Consider the following 18,294-nt stretch of genomic DNA (forward strand, 5'->3'; position numbering starts at 1 on the left):
AGAATTTACCGTTATTTTTAGTTCTTAAAGCAGCAGGGATAATTTTATCCACCTGAAATGCATCTGACTTGTCATAAACTCTATTTTTAGCATTTTTATTTTCTTACTATTAGTTTTTTAATGCTTTATGTTGCCCCCTTTGTCCTAAACTATTTTTTGTGTGTCCCAAATTGAGTGCCAAATCGTAGAAAACTATGCATTAAAATGATCAAATTGGTATTACCTTCTGTCAAACAAATCTAAATGCATAAGAGAAGCCCATTAAAATTGGTAACGTACATTTTTTGTTACATTGTTTTACAACAAAGGTAATTTTTAAATCCACTATATATATATATCATGTGTCAATGCATTAAGTGTCTTAAATTAACTTTGTGCTTTCTCAAATGTGAACCATAATTTGGGACATTGGTTTTATAGTCATAAATCATAATGGAATCTATACACATTGCTGGCCTCTCCATAGTTCATTAGCTGACAAAAGCCTCAGAGTTACAGTTAGATGATACAATGTGCCAATCATTGGTGGAAAACACATTATTTTTGCTGTTTCAAGTGAGGGTGACACCTACTGTGAACAAGATGACAGAAGTAGCATCATGGTTAGGCCTTGTGCAATGAAGATGTAATAATTGCGCTGGTAAGAAAGAGTGATTTGATCATGTTGAAGGAGCAAAAAGGGTTAGAGAGGCAAAAATAACATCGGTACAAATAGCAAAAAAAGGAAATGATAAATAGATTAGAGCAGTTGAAGTTAGATTTGATTTGGTGGGATGGAGAAAAAAGATACGTGTGCTGACTTTCTATGATTACAAGATTCATTATTTGGGAATGAGAGCAAAAAGGAAAGTGGGTGCATTTTTTTGGCTGCAATAGAAAATTAAGAGGAGCGTGAGTAGGCTGCTTTATGTAATGTTTCTCAGTTTGCTGCAGACATACACCTAATGTAGTCCAAATAAGCAAGTAAATTTTTATTTGGATCACATGGGCAGACAATCTGAGCTCTTTTCATAAGAAATCTCAACTAACTAGTGTAGTTGAAGAGTGAGAATAATATTGTAGTTACGGCTCTTATTCATTACTGTGTTGACAGACTTAAATTTTATAGGGTTAAAACATGGTTAAAAGAAGAATATATGTTATTTCTTTTTAAAAGGTAATTATGTGATAACCAACAATTACTTCTATGCTTTGTTGTAATGGTGTACTTTTATCTCTTGTTCGCCAATTCCTCATGCGGGATTTGGATTGGGCTTTGAAAGGCTTGTGTAATTTGCTACAGGAATAGAGAATATAAGAGACACAATCCCTTTCCCTCAGACGCCTGGTTCAGCTGAATTTTAATGGTGAAGTTGTGCATTTTTTTTTGTCCTCTTATTGTAGTCAACTACAGCATCATTTTTTTACCTGTCCTGCTCCTCATCTCCTTAAGTAAATTCAATTTGAATCACCTTCTCTGTTTAACACTTATGTGCATCAAAACTTCAAACTATATAGGAAGGCTACCAAAAACGAAAAAAAGAAGAAAAAGAAAAAAAGAAGGATTAATGGAGTTGGCCCCAATTGGTTGGGACCAATGCTTGGATTATCTTCTGGTCAATGTTGCCTAATCTGAAAAATGTTGATAATTGTGAAGTGATCATATATTTATTTGGAAGTTATAGATAAAAATTGTATTTTTGTATGACATTCACCTGAAACTCATTGAGTTCTTTTGTGTCATAATATCATTTCTTTTGTTTTCTAATCTTTTGCATCACTGAATAATTACTTGAATGCTTCTTATTCTTTTCTTAGGATTTACTTTCAGTTTGTTGTGGATACAGAAATGCATCAATTCTTTGAAAACAAGAGAATCGATCTCTTTGAAGGGGGCACCAAAGAATATAAATAATGCCTTGCTACATCTTTTTCACCAATGTGCTAGTTTTCATTGATGTGTCTACTACTCTTGTCAGCCTTTCATGCTAAAATTAGAGTTAATTATGGGTTTATATTTTCATACAACCTTATGGCTCATGCATTTTTGTTGTAATGCTTGGATGATTAAGGATACCTGATAAACATATGTCTATTTGGTTGTGGATTTGTCAAGGAATTTTGTCTAATAGAAAATATTATAGTAGTTTCTGTATGTAATGAAAAGATACCAGATTCATATACATCCCAGTGAAGTTGGTTTGGGTAGCTACTTTAGTAATTGAGTTTGGTGTAATGCATATTACAGATGAAGTTACCGTGGATGGCTGCTGTCTGTTGGCGCAAGTAACTATTCAAAACCCTCAGAACTTGGCCAATTTGATGGCTTTAATCTTTGTGGACGCTATATTGATGATTTTATAATTTTTTATTTTTGAGAATTCTTTGTATGCAATGTAGTGAGTGCACAATAGCTACCTGGAGCATGGAGGTGGAGAATTTCCTTGCTTTTTTTTTTTTTTTTTTTTTCCTAGACATTTACTAACATGTCTTTTTCTGTTAAACTTCTACTACTATACAAATGCATATTGAGATTTCTTATTTCTCTGTTAACGGATTGTTGTAATTCTTCTTTTTCTTTTTCTCCAACAGTCCGACATATATAATAATGTTTTCTTTTTTTCCTTACTGGCATTTGGGACTATGATTCATATTGATTTACAAAAGGCACCTATCTTGGCTCCTTAGATGTTGATTTTGCTCTATGATTTGCACGCTTACATGTATTCGAAGTTGGATAAATAAAAGTAATGAAAAAGTGAATTGAAGTTTGCAAAACTTTTTTTCTGTCTGGTAATCAAAGAATGAGAAGTGAATAAATATTACAATTTTTCAATGGTATTGTGTTATAATTTGTACAATGAATATGCTGTATTTAGTACGCACCAACACTTCCTTTGGGTTTTCATCATATCATCTTCTGGTGCAAAGGACGTGTGTTTGTATATACCAGGGGATAGTATGTAGACACTAGCGACCCCACAACCAGCGTCCATAATGTGAACTACCCTGCAGACAGATCAACTGTCTCACTGGTAGTCATATTTCTTAACCTATCATGACATGTCATGACTCATGAGGCTTGTAATTCAGTAGAGTTTAAATGTTTGCAGTATATGGTTTTGACTCTTAATAGGCCTTGTTAACAGGTGAGCTATTGTGTTTTGCTTATGTTTGTTGTATCAACTATAGATTCACTGTCACTCACAGTGAGACATTGAGTCTTATACATAAATGTTAATGTTATATATTGTAATGTAGGATAGAGATTCTGGATCTACACCCCATTTAAGCTATTTCTAATTCCAATACTGAACATCCTGTAAAACTCAGTAAATAATATGCTTAAGGACTTATGCAGTGTTAAGATCTAGATATAATTAAAATTTGCCTATAACCTTGGGTGTTTAATGTCTTGCTAGCATCGTGTAAGTGTACACCTTTTTCACACGTACTAGTTTTCACTAATGTGTCTACTACTCTTGGCTGTCTTTCATGGTAAAATAAGAGTTAATTATGGGTTTAAATAGTCATACAAACCTATGGCTCATGCATTTTTGTCGTAATTCTTGGATACCTGATAAAGACGTTTCTATTTGGTTGTGGATTTGTCCTGGAATTTTGTCTAATAGAAATAGTTATAATAGTCTGTATCAGCTGAAAAGATGCCAGCTTCATATGCCTCACAGTGAAGTTGGTTTGGGTAGCTACTTTAGTGGTTGTGTTTGATGTAATCACGCACTGGCACAGCTATTGACAAGTTTGCTCAATTTTCAACCCTAATCATTTCATCAAACCTAGCAAATTCCACTGTAACACCATGCCAAAGTAATGAAGGTTTCTTGGGAATTTCCTCTCTCTCTCTCTCTCTCTCTCTGGCATTTTCCTGGGTGGATTGCTACACGTTGAGAAGGAATGGAAATTCTTTTACATACGGGTAAAGAACCTTAAAAGTTGTGCTTGTTCCTTCTTTCTCTGTGTAAAGAAAAATTCTAGGATCACAGTACAAATACTTCAAAAAATTCTAGGACCACAGTACATCGTAAATTTCACCGAAAGAATTCATATACTCTCATAATTTTGTGCTGTGATAGAAGCGAAGTGAGGTCCACCACAGTACAAATACACTAAGTGGGTGTGAAATTATCAATTATTGTCAAGGGAAAAAAATTAAGGGAATAGATTTGGGAAAAAAAAAAAACGAAAAAAGAAAGAAAAAGGACAGAAAATACAATTTATGTATGTGTTTGGAAGTAAAAATGGAAAGAAAGGAAAGAAAAAGAAGGAAAAAATAATGCTAACAAAATTATTTTCTTTTTGCCAACGGGGGCTTGGTTGAGCTGGGTATGGTTCATTTGCTCTGAATAACACGTTCAAGTTCGATTCACGCTACCAGTAGGAGTCCGTTAGTGGGCATTACATTGTTAAGTCTGTGTGTTCTGCTCAGGGGCTAGCGTAGCCTAGCGAACTCTCATTTTTTTTCTGAAAAAAAAATTTATATTTTCTTTTTTATTTTTTGTAAATTATAAATGAATAATTCATTAGGAAGAATTAAAAGTAATTTTACAAAATATTCAGAACTTTTTTTTATACTTTTACGAGGGTATAAGAGTAATTTTGTATAAAAGTTAATCATTTCTTTATTATTATTTTTTCTTTCAAATCCACAGCTTCCATCCATTTTTCCATTCTCTACTTCCTCTCGTCCAATACAACCAAACTTATATAGAAGGTTTAAATGAAAAGATGTGCCTAAACTTGAAGCTGTAAAGCACTGCTTTGAGTTGTGAACGGTGAGACTTCCCTGAGTTCTGAACAAAAGACTAATAAATACAAATTAGCAAGAGATCAACCTGACAACCTATATATCCCCAGACCATTTGGTCTTAAGATACCCAACAGTAATCCCCGAGTTCTGAACAGCTTGACTTCAATTGCAGTTTCTCATAAAGACCAAAATAAAAGAAGGTAATCTTTGACCCATATGATAAAGGGAGAGGTTGAAAACATTGCATCAAATAGTTTTTCTTCTTTCATGAATTATTTTCTTTTCAATTTTTCTTCAAGTCTAACTGAACGTATATATATATATATATATATATATATATGTTTTACATGCAGATCTATACTGTGATTCAATGATATATATATATATATATATATATATATGTTTTACATGCAGATCTATACTGTGATTCAATGGCTTCAAGCTCGTCTTCTTTCCCAAGTTCTTCTTCTATCTCTTCTACCAGCCAATGAAAGTATGATGTCTTCCTGAGTTTTAGAGGGGAGGACACCCGCAACACTGCTACGGACTTTCTAAATTATGCTTTAGAATGGAGGGGCATTTACACTTTTAAGGATGATGAAAAACTTGAGAAAGGAAAAACTATTAAACCAGAGCTCTTGAAAGCAATAGAAGAATCTAGATTTGCCGTGGTCATTCTTTCAGAAAACTATGCATCTTCAACTTGGTGCTTAGAAGAACTTGTAAAGATTATTGACTGTGAGAAAGAAAAGGGAATGACAATTCTACCTATTTTTTTACAATGTGGATCCATTTGATCTGTGGAAACTAAAGGGAGCCTTTGCAAAGGCCTTTGATGAACATGAAAAAAAATTTAAGGAGAAGGTAGACACATGGAGAGCTGCTTTGAATCATGTGGCTGGTATTGTCAGATATCATGTAAAGAATAGGTAATTTATATTTGAAATATATTCAGTTGGCCCACTTTTATATATGCAACTCCTTTTAAACCTTTAACAGGTCTATTTTTTTTATAAAAAAAAAAATAAACATTAAACCTTTATCAGATCTCATTTAATTTTGTCATAGCCAATCAATTTACATATTTTTATTTAGGGGCGTATAATCGATCACCTAATATCTACCATATTTTTCATGGGACCTATTCATTGATTATGAATTCCCGTTCTCTCTTTATTGCAGCCCTCTCTCAGAAGCTGTCAAAAGCATTGTGAGACTAGTATCACATAAATTGAGTTTTGAATTCTCAGAAGTTACTGAGGGCCTGGTAGAAATACACTCTCAAGTGGTGAAATTGGAGTCATATTTAGCTTTATGGTTAAAGGATGAAGTTCTCTTTATAGGAATTTGGGCAAGTCAACCCTAGCTAGTGTTGTCTATAGGATGGTTTCTAAAGAATTTGATGCTTCTTGTTTTATTGACGATGTTAGGAAAAAAGATGTACTTTCACTACAAAAAGATCTTATTTCTCAAATTTTGCATGAAACAAATTTGATAAAAAATAAATATGATGGAGTTCGCATGATCAAGAAAATGTTACAGCATAAAAAAAGTTCTTCTTGTTCTTGATGATGTTGATGAATCACACGAGTTAAAAATGTTAGTTAGGAAGAGTGATTGGTTTGGTTTGGGCAGTAGAATTATTATAACAACAAGAGATATGCACTTGTTGAAGGAATTCCCCGTAGCTGAAATATTTGAAGTTGAAGCATTGAATTATGAAGATGCTCTTTGTCTTTTTTGTTCAAAGGCTTTTAAAAAAGAACTAGGCCCATATGAATATTTAAAACTGTCCAAAAGTTTTTTAGAATATGTTAATGGTCTTCCTTTAACTCTTGAGGTTTTGGGTTCATTTTTGTTTGAAAGAAGTACTGCTGAATGAAAAAATGCATTAGAGATGCTCAAAGAGGATCCCAATCCAGAGATTAATCAAGTACTAAAAATAAGTTTCGATGGACTCCCTAACTCAACGAAGGATATATTCAAAGATATTGCATGCTTATTTAATCACGAGGAGAAGGATCAAGTTGTACAAATGCTAGATAGTTTTGGTCGCTATTCCGATATTGGATTGAGCATTCTCATTAACAAATCTCTCTTGAAAATTTCCAAAACTAATGAATTGTGGATGCACGATTTACTAAGAGATATGGATATTGTTTGTCAAGAATCTCGTGATGAGCCTGGGAAGCGTAGTAGACTGTAGCTTTATGAGGACATTGATCATGTGTTAAAAAACGATACGGTAAGAGGTTATTTACTTGAGCTCATATTGTATTTTCTTATTCGGCAAAGTTGAAATATGAATAGTTATGCTAATAATATATTTTGCATTTAACGAATTCCTTTTTTATTATCAGGGAACAAAAGCAGTTCAAGCCTTAGATATCTGGGAAGCCAAGGATACAAGTATTTATCATGAAGAAAAAGAGGGACGTTGGTTAGGTTTCACATCTTCCAAAAGACAAAAAGTGTCACTTTGGAACCCTAATGCCTTTTTCAAGATGCCCAAGCTTAAATTTCTGAGAATTCATAGTATTTGCCCTCAATTTGTCCCTGAATCTTTTCCAAATGAATTAACATATCTTGAATGGAGTAATTATCCTTCAAAATCGTTGCCATGTTTTTTGCCAAATAAGCTTGTTCAACTTCGTTTGCAACTTAGTAAAATTGAACTACTTTGGGGAGGAATGAAGGTAAGAGTGTTAATAAATATCCTCATACAAATTTGCTTTAAAACTTCAATAACAAACACTAGAAAGTTAATTATTCTAAAATTTTTCTTTTTTTTAATAGAATTTTGACAAGTTAAGGTTCATTGATATGGCTGGCTCCTCGAACCTGATTATAGCCTCAGACTTCAATGTAGTCCCAAATCTTGAGGAATTAGTTCTTGCAGGGTGTTCAAATTTATGCGAGCTTCACCCATCCATTGGAACTGAAGAAGCTTAAACTTCTTGATCTAGAAGAATGCCAAGAACAAACTAGTCTTCCAGACAAGTTTGAAATGGAGTCTCTTGTGACTCTTAATCTTACTTGTTGCTTAAAAGTCAAGAAAATTCTAGAATTTGTGGGAAACATGAAGCTTTTACAGAGACTTCTTTTGAAATGCACTGCTATTACAACATTACCTTCATCTATTGAATGTTTGACTGGCCTTAATATTTTGATCTTGCAGGATTGCAAACAATTAGTGTGTCTTCCTAACGCCATTTGTAGTTTGACATCGCTTAAAAATCTTGATCTTTTTGGATGCTCAAAATTAGTCAACTTGCCAGAGAATCTGGGGAATCTCGAAGGCCTGGTTGAACTTTCTCTAAAAGGAACAGCAATAGAAGTGTTGTTATCATCCGTTGGACGTTTGACTGCCCTCGAGTCTTTGGATACAAGGGATTGCAAAAATCTTTTGTGACTTCCTAGCAGCATTTGTAGTTTGAAGATGCTAAAAAATCTTAATCTTTCTGGATGCTCAAAATTTGTCAACTTACCAGATAATTTGGGGAATCTCGAAAGCCTGTTTAATCTTTCTCTAAAAGGAACAGCAATAGAAGTGTTGCCATCATCTGTTGGATGTTTGTCTTACCTTGGATATTTGGATATAAGGGATTGCAAAAATCTTTTGTGTCTTCCTAGCGGCATTTGTAGTTTGAAGATGCTAAAAAAACTTTATGTTTCTAGATGCTCAAAATTGGTCAACTTGCCAGAGAATCTGGGGAATCTCGAAGGCCTATTTAGTCTTTCTCTTAAAGGAACAACAATAGAAGTGTTGCGATCATCTATTGGACGTTTGACTGCCCTTCGTGATTTGAATCTAAGTGATTGCAAAAATCTTTTGTGTCTTCCTAGCAACATTTGTAGTTTGAAGATGGTAAAAAATCTTTATCTTTCTGGATGCTCAAAATTTGTCAACTTACCAGAGAATCTGGAGAATCTCGAACGCCTGTTTAATCTTTGTCTAATAGGAATAGCAATGGAAGTGATGCCATCATCCATTGAACGTTTGACTGCCTTGCTGTAAAGGCAAGTGATATAACTGAGGTATATGACAAGGCAGAAGGAAAACGACCTGCAGTAGAGTAGGCTTAGAGTCCAAAACTGTATGTAGCTTATGCTTAAGTGTAATGTTGAAATCAGTTATGGTGTTAGTCCACGTGTAAGCACCTAATGACTCAAGCTACAGTTAGTTACAGTGATCCCAATCTTTACGGAATAAGTTGGGTATATGTACTGGATTCAGTGAAGAAAATGAAATAAGAAATTCAGATTGTTTAGCTCATAAATTTTCCTATCTCTTCTCTGTTTCCTTTGCTCTCTACTCTGATTTCTTCATATTGCTTTTCATGGTATCAGAGCCACCATTAATGGCTTCTGCTCCGAGCTCCAATTCCACAACAACCAACCCTACAAATTCCTTCGTGAATCCATCGTTGCTACTCTTATCTAGTATGGCGAGTATGATGACGATGAAGCTGGATTTCACAAATTATATGGTCTGGAAACATCAAATCGTTGTGATTCTTGAAGCTTATGCTATGATAGGCTTCGTTGATGGTTCGAATGTAGCACCTGATTCCTTATTGAAGGACAGTTCTGGAAGCTTTACCAATGAGCCAAACCCTGAGTATCTCAGTTGGAAGAATCGAGAACAAGCCTTATTCACATTCATCAACTCCACTCTGTCTCCATCAGTTTTAGCCATTACAGTGGGTCAGAGATCAGCTAAGGGAGTCTGGAATGCTCTTGAGAAAAGGTTTGCCTCTGTTTCTCGATCTCATGTTTTAAGTTTGAGGAATGAATTGCTGAGTATTAAGAAAGGTTCTGAGAGTATTGATAATTTCTTTCAAAGAATCAAAGAAGTTAGGGATAGATTGAGTTCTGTAGCTGTTATTATTGATGAAGAAGAACTTATACATCTAGTTCTTGAAGCCTTACCTCAAGAGTATGGTGCATTTTGTTCAGCAATAAGAACTAGAAATGATGTGCTTACTTTAGAAGAGTTAAATACTCTGTTAAATGCTGAAGAGAGAGCCATTAAAAAGAAATTTGAGGCTAGAGAGGCTAGAGATACTTCTATGGCTATGTTTCTTCAAAGTGGTTTTAATCAAAACAATAATAGAGGTAGAGGCAGGAATGGTAATCAGAGGGTCGTGGTAGAGGTTTCAATAACTTTGGTCCTAATTTTGGTTTTAATAATGGCCAAACACCTGGGAATTCCAATTTTGGATTCAATCATGGTCATTCTTCTGGGACTGCCAATGTTACTCCTCAACTTCCTGGTTTTCAATCACACTCTCAGTTCAAGAATGGTGGATCTAATTCTGGTTTTCAAAGTCAATCTCAGAATTCCAGACCTACCTGTCAAATTTGTGGTAAAAATGGGCACACAGCCTTAGACTGCTATCATCGTATGAACTTTGCCTACCAAGGTAGACATGCTCCAGCTAAACTAGCTTCTATGGCAGCTAGTTCTATGGCAGCTTCAGCAATTGCTAATTCTGCTTCAGCATCCAATTCTGCTTGGCTCACTGATACTGGATGCTCAGACCATGTGACTCCAGATTTATCTCAACTTTCCTTACATTCTCAGGTCACTTCAGGGAATGAGTCTGTTACTGTTGGCAATGGGCAAGAATTGCCTGTGACTCATATTGGAAATGGTAAGCTTCTTACACCTTCTCATCAATTTCATTTAGAAAATATTCTTAGAGTCCCTGCTTTGGCTTCCAACTTGTTGTCTGTTCATAAACTGTGCTTACAAAACAATGCTTATTGCTATTTTGATGCAACTCAGTTCTTAATTGTGGACTTACCTACGGGGAAGGTTCTCTATCAAGGCCAGAGTAAGGATGGTGTCTATCCAATTCCTTTTTCTTCTTCACTCTCTGCTGTGTCCACTCCTGCTTCATCCCTTGCATTTCAATCATCTGTAAATAGTGTTGTCTCTCCACAAGCTTTGCTATGGCATCAAAGACTTGGACACCCTTGTTCCAAGCTTCTTCATTCTGCATTGTCCTCTTTCAATAATACTGTCAAACTTTCTGTTAATGATGACATTTGTTCACAATGTACATATGTATAAGTGCTAAGATGCACAAGTTTCCCTTTCCAAAACATGTTATGTCAAGTACTTTTCCTTTACAATTGGTTCACAGTGATGTTTGGGGCCCTGCTCCTGTGACTTCTGTACTTGGCTATAGATTCTATGTCATTTTCATTGATGATTTTACTAGATTTACTTGGCTATTTCTGCTTAAGCACAAATCTGAAGTGTTTACTGTTTTTCTGCACTTCAAAGCTCTTGTAGAAAATCAGTTTGGGTCTACCATCAAGACTCTTAGGACTGATGGTGGGGGTGAGTACACTAGTAATCATTTCAAGTCTTTTTGTCTAGAAAATGGTATCCAACATCAGTTTTCATGTCCATATTCTCCTCAACAAAATGGGGTAGCTGAAAGAAAACACAAACAAATTGTTGAGAGTGGTTTGTCTATGCTCCACCAATCTAAGCTTCCTTCTTCCTTTTGGTGTTATGCATTTAGTACTGCTACCTTCTAGTCAATAGACTTCCCTCATCTGTACTTGGTTTCAAATCACCTTGGGAAAAACTATTCCATACTGCTCCATCCTTGCAGGGTTTGAAAACCTTCGGCTGTGCTTGTTTTCCCTTTCTTAAACCTTATAATAACAACAAGCTTCAACCAAAGTCTACTCAGTGTATTTTCCTAGGTATCCTCCTTTATCCAAGGGTTACATCTGTTATGACCCTCAGTCACAGAAAGTGTATATCACTCCACATGTCATATTTCATGAATCAGTCTTTCCCACTCTTCCTGCATCTTTATCTGCTCCTTCCTGTCCTGCTGGTTCTGACAGCTTTCTTTTGACCTTTGGTTATCCACTCTTTTCTCTCCTTCTCCTGCTACTCCTTTATCTGCCCTTTCTGATGTCCTTCCCTCGGTTATTAATCCTTCTTCTACTATCCTTAGGTCTGACACAGCTTCCAATGTATCTACAGATGCTGTCCTTCCTCCCTCTTCTGCTCTTGTGCCTAACTCTAGTATTGTTCCATCCCAATCTGCCTTTCTGAGTCAAATAATTCTGTCATTCAGTCTGATTCTTCTTCTTCCCATAATAATCATCCCATGCTTACCAGATCCAAACATGGCATATTCAAGCCCAAAGCCTTTGCCATTGTAAGGACTATTCTCAGGTAGAACCACCAAGCTTTAATGTTGCTTCACAATTTCCTCATTGGATTGAAGCCATGGATTCTGAGTTTCATTCACTTCAGAAGCAACACACTTGGTCTGTAGTTCCCCTTCCACCTGTAAGAATGTGGTCCACTGCAAATGGGTCTACAAGATTAAAAGAGGCAGTGATGGTGCTGTTGCTAGATACAAGGCACGATTGGTTGCCAAAGGGTTTTTGCAACAATATGGTTTAGATTATGGAGAGACATTCAGCCCTGTTGTCAAACCAGCTACTGTGAGAATCATTTTAGCCTTGGCTGTACAGAATCATTGGTCTTTGAAGCAATTGGATGTGTCCAATGCTTTTCTTCATGGCATTTTACAAGAGGAAGTGTTCATGTCTCAGCCCCCTGGCTATGTTGACCCTGAGCATCCTGATCATGTGTGTCTTCTTCATAAGGCCATTTATGGTTTAAAACAGGCACCAAGGGCCTGGTTTGACAGCTTCACCTCTGAACTCTTACACATTGGTTTTCAGGCCTCTGATGCTGATTCTAACTTGTTTACCCTTCATCATGACTCATTTGTGGTTTATCTACTGCTATATGTGGATGATATCATTATCACTGGGAATAGTACTTCCTTTATTGCTCACATTGTTTCAAGACTTGGGGCTGCTTTTGATTTGAAGGATCTTGGACCTCTGAAGTACTATCTTGGTCTTCAGATTGAGTATACTTCTCAAGGTCTCTTTGTGCACCAGTCTAAATATGCTTCTGAGTTGCTTACCAAGTTCAATATGTTGGATTGCAAACCTTGTCTCACTCCTTGTTCTCCCACAGTGCATGTTAGCTCTCAAGTCAGCCCTTTACTTCCAGATCCTACTGTTTATAGGAGTATGGTTGGGGCTTTGCAATACTTAACATTCACAAGACCTGATTTGTCTTATTCAGTTCAGCAAGTTTGCCAATTTATGTCTCAACCTACCCAACATCACTTGATGGCTGCCAAAAGGATTCTTAGATATATCAAGGGTACTTTGCATCATGGAGTTTCTTTTCTGCCTGGTCCATTAGCTCTGTCTGCTTATTGTGATGCTGACTGGGCAGGTGATCCTCTTGATCGTAGGTCCATTACTGGCATGGTGGTTTTTCTAGGGAATTCTCCAATTACCTGGTCTGCCAAGAAGCAATTGACTGTGGCTCGGTCTTCAACAGAGGCTGAGTATAGAGCCTTGGCTTCTTCAGCTGCTGAACTGTGTTGGATAAGGATGATTCTTAAGGATTTAGGGGTCTACTTATCTCTCCCTCCGATGCTCTGGTGTGATAATGTCTCTGCCTTGGCTTTAGCTTCCAATCCAATTTTTCATGCTAGAACCAAACATATCGAAGTGGACTATCATTTTATCAGGGAGAAGGTTCTTAATAGGGACTTGCAGATCAATTTCATTTCCACCCATGATCAGTTAGCTGATATTTTTACTAAGGGTTTGTCTTCTCCTCAGTTTATGGCTCTTGCATCCAAACTGATGGGTCTTCCTCCCCTCAGTTTGAGGGGGGATGTAAAGGCAGGTGATATAACTGAGGCATATGACAAGGCAGAAGGAAAACGACCTGCAGTAGAGTAGGCTTAGAGTCCAAAACTGTATGTAGCTTATGCTTAAGTGTAATGTTGAAATCAGTTATGGTGTTAGTCCACGTGTAAGCACCTAATGACTCAAGCTACAGTTAGTTACAGTGATCCCAATCTTTACGGAATAAGTTGGGTATATGTACTGGATTCAGTGAAGAAAATGAAATAAGAAATTCAGATTGTTTAGCTCATAAATTTTCCTATCTCTTCTCTGTTTCCTTTGCTCTCTACTCTGATTTCTTCATATTGCTTTTCACTTGCAACGTTTAAATCTAAGTGATTGCAAAAATCTTTTATGTCTTCCTAGCAGCATTTGTAGTTTGAAGATGCTAAGAGATCTTTATCTTTTTAGATGCTCAAAATTGGTCAACTTGCCAGAGAATTTGGGGAATCTCGAAGGCTTGTCTTGGCTTTTTCTAAAAGGAGCAACAATAGAAGTGCTACCATCATCCGTTAGACGTTTGACTGCCCTTCGTGAATTGAATCTAAGTGATTGCAAAAATCTTTTATGTCTTTCTAGCAGCATTTGTAGTTTGAAGATGCTAAAAAATCTTCCATCTTTCTAGATGCTCAAAATTTGTCAACTTGCCAGAGAATCTAGGGAATCTCGAAGGCCTGTTTAGGCTTTCTCTAAGAGGAATAGCAATAGAATTGTTGCCATCATCCATTGGACGTTTGACTGCCCTTCGGCATTTGGTTTTAAGTGATTGCAAAAATCTTTTGTGTCTTCCTGAAACCATATCTCAACTCTCTAGAATTACAAGCCTCAACTTGGATGGTTGCAAGAGGCTTCGATGGTTACCAGATATTCGGTCACAAGATTGTAATATAAATGTAAACAATTGTACCTCACAGGATAGATTCCCAGAAAGCCCAAATAATTGTCCCTTCTGGTGTCGTCATTTTGATTTCTGTGTCTCGTGTGTCAATTGCTTCAATATTCAATTCTGTGTCAAGGTATTTCTCTCTCTGTTTTCTAAATATCATGCACTTGGGAAATTACCTAATATTCTTCTTCAGTATATACTATCTATTTAGCTATCTCTATCTGTGTGTTGGTTTTAATTTTTTTATTATTATTTTTTATAATGTAATTTTCAACATCACGCTTTGTATATTTCAGGGACTAATAAGTGGTAAATTAGTGGGGAGATTACCTTACGTTCTTCCTGGAAAAGATATTCCAAATGGGTTTGAAAAAGCGAACATACGTGATAGTTCATTTTTGGCATCTCCGAGTTTCCACAGATGCGATTATTCAGTGAACATGCAATTGCCTCGGTCGGGGTTTGATGAGTTGCGGGCAATTCTATTGTGCGTTGTTTTTGTACCCTGCGAGCATTATAATCACTTTGATATATGGTATCTGATTGAAATCAAATCGAATAAAGTATGGTTTCAACGTATTGGGTCAGAATATGGTAAAATTGAATCGCATCACCTTGCGCTGAGCCTGCACTATTTGAATTTCTTCGATCTGGAAACCCCTGGCTGGCCTATTGATGAGAAGGGATTCCATGAAGTTGAGTTTACAATAGCTACCTGGAGCGTGGAGGTGGAGACAGTAGGGTTCCTTTTGTTAAACAAGCAAGACATCAAATCAAAGACTCGGATGATTGGGAGGAAGACTGGGATGATGGGACATGGACATAGATTGTGAGGAATCCAGTCAAGGAGATTTTTTTTCCTCATCTTTTACCTGTGAGTTATCATCTTTCTTCCTACCATTATATAATCTAGTTGTTTCCTTTTTTTTTTTTTTTTTAGTTTTCCTGGACATATACTAGCATTTCTTTTTCTGTTGATTTTATTTTATTTTGGGCTAAGCATATGTAATGCTCTGTTAAACTTCTACTACTATACAAATGCTTATTGAGATTTCTTGTCCCTCTGTTAACGGTTTGTTGTAATTCTTGTTCTTCTTTTTCTCCAACAGTCTGACATATATAATAATGTTTTCTTTTTTCCTTACTGGCTTTTGGGACTATGATTCATATTGATTTACAAAAGGCACATAGCTCAGCTCCTTAGATGTTGATTTTGCTCTATGATTTGCACACTTGCATGTAATTGAAGTTTTTTTTTTTTTTTTTTTGATAGAGCATGTAATTGAAGTTAGAAAAAGAAAAGTAATGAAAAAGTGAATTGAAGTTTGCAAAGCTTTTTTCTGTTTGGTAATCAAAGAATGAGAAGTGAATAAATATTACACTTTTTCAATGTTATTGTGTTATAATTTGTTCAATGAATATGCTGTATTTAGTACTCACCAACACTTCCTTTGGGTTTTCAACATATCATCTTTTGGTGCAAAGGACATGTTTGTAATTTCCTCTTTTTTATTTGCCTATAACCTTGGATGTTTAATTTCTGCCCTAAGAAAACGTTTTACTTTACTAATTCATGCTTGAAAGTTGCTACTTAACTAAACTGGTGATCTGAGATAAGTCTTGTATTATCCAATGTCTGTTGGGCTTAATTGCACTTCCACCTCCCACAAGTTTGGGATGGTGGGTGAAGTCGCTGGTTCAAACATTGATGGGTATTTGGGATAATATTAATGGCTTAGCAAAAACTTATTAGAAAATAGTCTTATATTATGCTTCTGCTGCTACAATTGATGTTTTGTGTGTGTTTTCATTTTCCTTTTGCAAATGGTCCTTGGATCAAATGCTGTCTCCTCCCTACCTAAATAAGAGGTGGAGGATAGCTCATGGGTTGAATCCCATGCAGATGTGTGAGTTCTAGTTACCCATATAAAACAAGTATTTATTCTTTTCCTTTTTTGTTAGTTTTTATTTTCCCAGTCAGAAAGATAATTTAGTCTTGCCTTTTCAGCATTATCAACCTGTTCGCCCGAGAAGCCTAGGATTTGGAGAGTAGAAATCATCCAGACACTAACAAAGATGCTGAATGAGGAAAAACAATCAATGGTGTGTTAGTATCTTTATTTCTATTTAGCCTTTAGATATTATAGATTTTTTCCAAAATTTTAGTTTTATATCAGTTGATTAAATCTTGTATTTCAAATGCACTGAAAGATGTTCATACTCTATGCAGATCATAGGTTACTCCTAAAAAGCAGTAAGTTAACATCAGTCACAATTTACCATTATTTTGGTTCTTAAAGCAGCAGAGATAATTTTGTTTTCAATTTGTTGTGGATACAGATATGTGTCAAATCTTGAAAACAAGAGAATTGGGGGGTGTTTGGTAGAGTAGTTTGAAAATTATTGTTTGTAATTTTTTGAAATACGTGTGGGTAAAAAAGTGTGTTGAAATGTGCGAAATGCTGTTTAAAAACTAAAAAATGTTATTTGAAAACACAAACCAAACAGGCCCTTGATCTCTTTGATCATGGCAGCACAGGATTTGGTGAAGATAACGTCTTGCTAGCATCATGTAAGTGTACATCTTTTTCACCCATCTGCTACTTTTCACTAATGTGTCTTCTACTCTTGGCTGCCTTTCATGCTAAAATAAGAGTTAATTATGGGTTTAAATAGTCATACAAACCTATGGCTCTTGCATTTTTGTCGTAATTCTTGGATACTTGATAAACACATTTCTATTTGGTTGTGGATTTGTCCTGGAATTTTGTCTAATAGAAATAGTTATAATAGTTTCTGTATTAGCTGAAAAGATGCCAGCTTATGCCTCACAGTGAAGTTGGTTTAGGTAGCTACTTTAGTGGTTGTGTTTGATGTAATGTATATTACAGATGAAGTTACCGTGGATGGCTCTTTTTGTTGGTGCAGGTAACTCTTTAAAACCCTAAGTACTTGGCCAAATTGATGGCTTTAATGATATTTTGATGATTTTATAGTTTTTTTTTTTTTTTTTTTTTATAGAATTCTTTTTATGTGATTTAGTGAGTGCACAAACACACACATGATAAGTTAAGATAGAAATGATAATATGAAAAAACCACTGTCATTGACATTGTGAAATCAGTGTCACAGTAGTATTGTCTAAAGTATATTTGTTAACATCTACCTTTTTTATGGTTCAGAAATTGTAAACTGCTGCTTCTAAAGTAACCAATGCATACCTTTAAGTTTAATCTGGAATCATGCCCTATGTTTGATATATTTCATATCAATATATGTTGCTTCAATTACTTTATGTTTATATGTTAAATGTTTCTCAGTTATGAAGTACATTTAATGCTAAGGCAGTGGCTATATGCATGCTGCCATGACAAATCAACAGCTAATAGACAGTGGAAACCGGATGATGGACAAGACTGATCAAGCCATTGGAGGTCATAAAAGGTTGGATTATCTCTCATGATCATTTTGTGAGGAAATTAGTTTTATTTATTTTGGTGAGTTGAAAAGGGTTAAGTTTCATAGGCTATTTTGAAGTGTGACCATTATTTCCTCTCATTCTTCTCTATTTCCTTATAGAAGGTTACAGGTGGAATTGTATCTTGTATTTCTAAAATGTACTAGTTTTTTAGCTCTGCCTTGAACATCACTTGCACTAGTTTGCATCAAGACCTGAACAAATTTTGGAATGTTTATTTTGAATTGTGATCATTATTTCCTATCGTTCTTCTCTATTTCCTTGTAGAAGGTTAGAGGTGGAATTGTGTCTTGTATTTCTAAAATGTACTAGTCTTTTTAGCTCTTCCTTGAGCATCACTTGCACTGTTTTGTATTGAACAAATTATGGAATGTTTTTGACTAACTCATATCTGCCCCCACACCCTCCACCCCCACCACC

The 18,294-nt window shown here is 35.6% G+C and overlaps 1 protein-coding gene across 12 annotated transcripts in view; it reads left to right on the plus strand.

Moving 5' to 3' along the window:
* LOC112032222 (disease resistance protein RUN1) overlaps window positions 1–18,294 on the plus strand; it is a 68,782-nt gene that overhangs the window by 13,517 nt on the left and 36,971 nt on the right. For 7 of the 12 annotated variants that reach the window (XR_010624848.1, XR_010624849.1, XR_010624850.1 and 4 more), the window contains one exon: window positions 1,283–1,346. The gene's annotated coding sequence lies outside the window, so the exon portion shown is untranslated. Of the gene's footprint in view, window positions 1–1,282; window positions 1,347–2,227; window positions 2,266–18,294 lie in introns of all 12 variants that reach the window. The other 5 variants (XR_010624855.1, XR_010624857.1, XR_010624858.1 and 2 more) reach the window with 2 other exon arrangements.

Source organism: Quercus suber, unplaced genomic scaffold (assembly GCF_002906115.3).
Source record: "Quercus suber isolate HL8 unplaced genomic scaffold, Cork oak 2.0 scaffold_492, whole genome shotgun sequence".
Taxonomy (NCBI): domain Eukaryota; kingdom Viridiplantae; phylum Streptophyta; class Magnoliopsida; order Fagales; family Fagaceae; genus Quercus; species Quercus suber.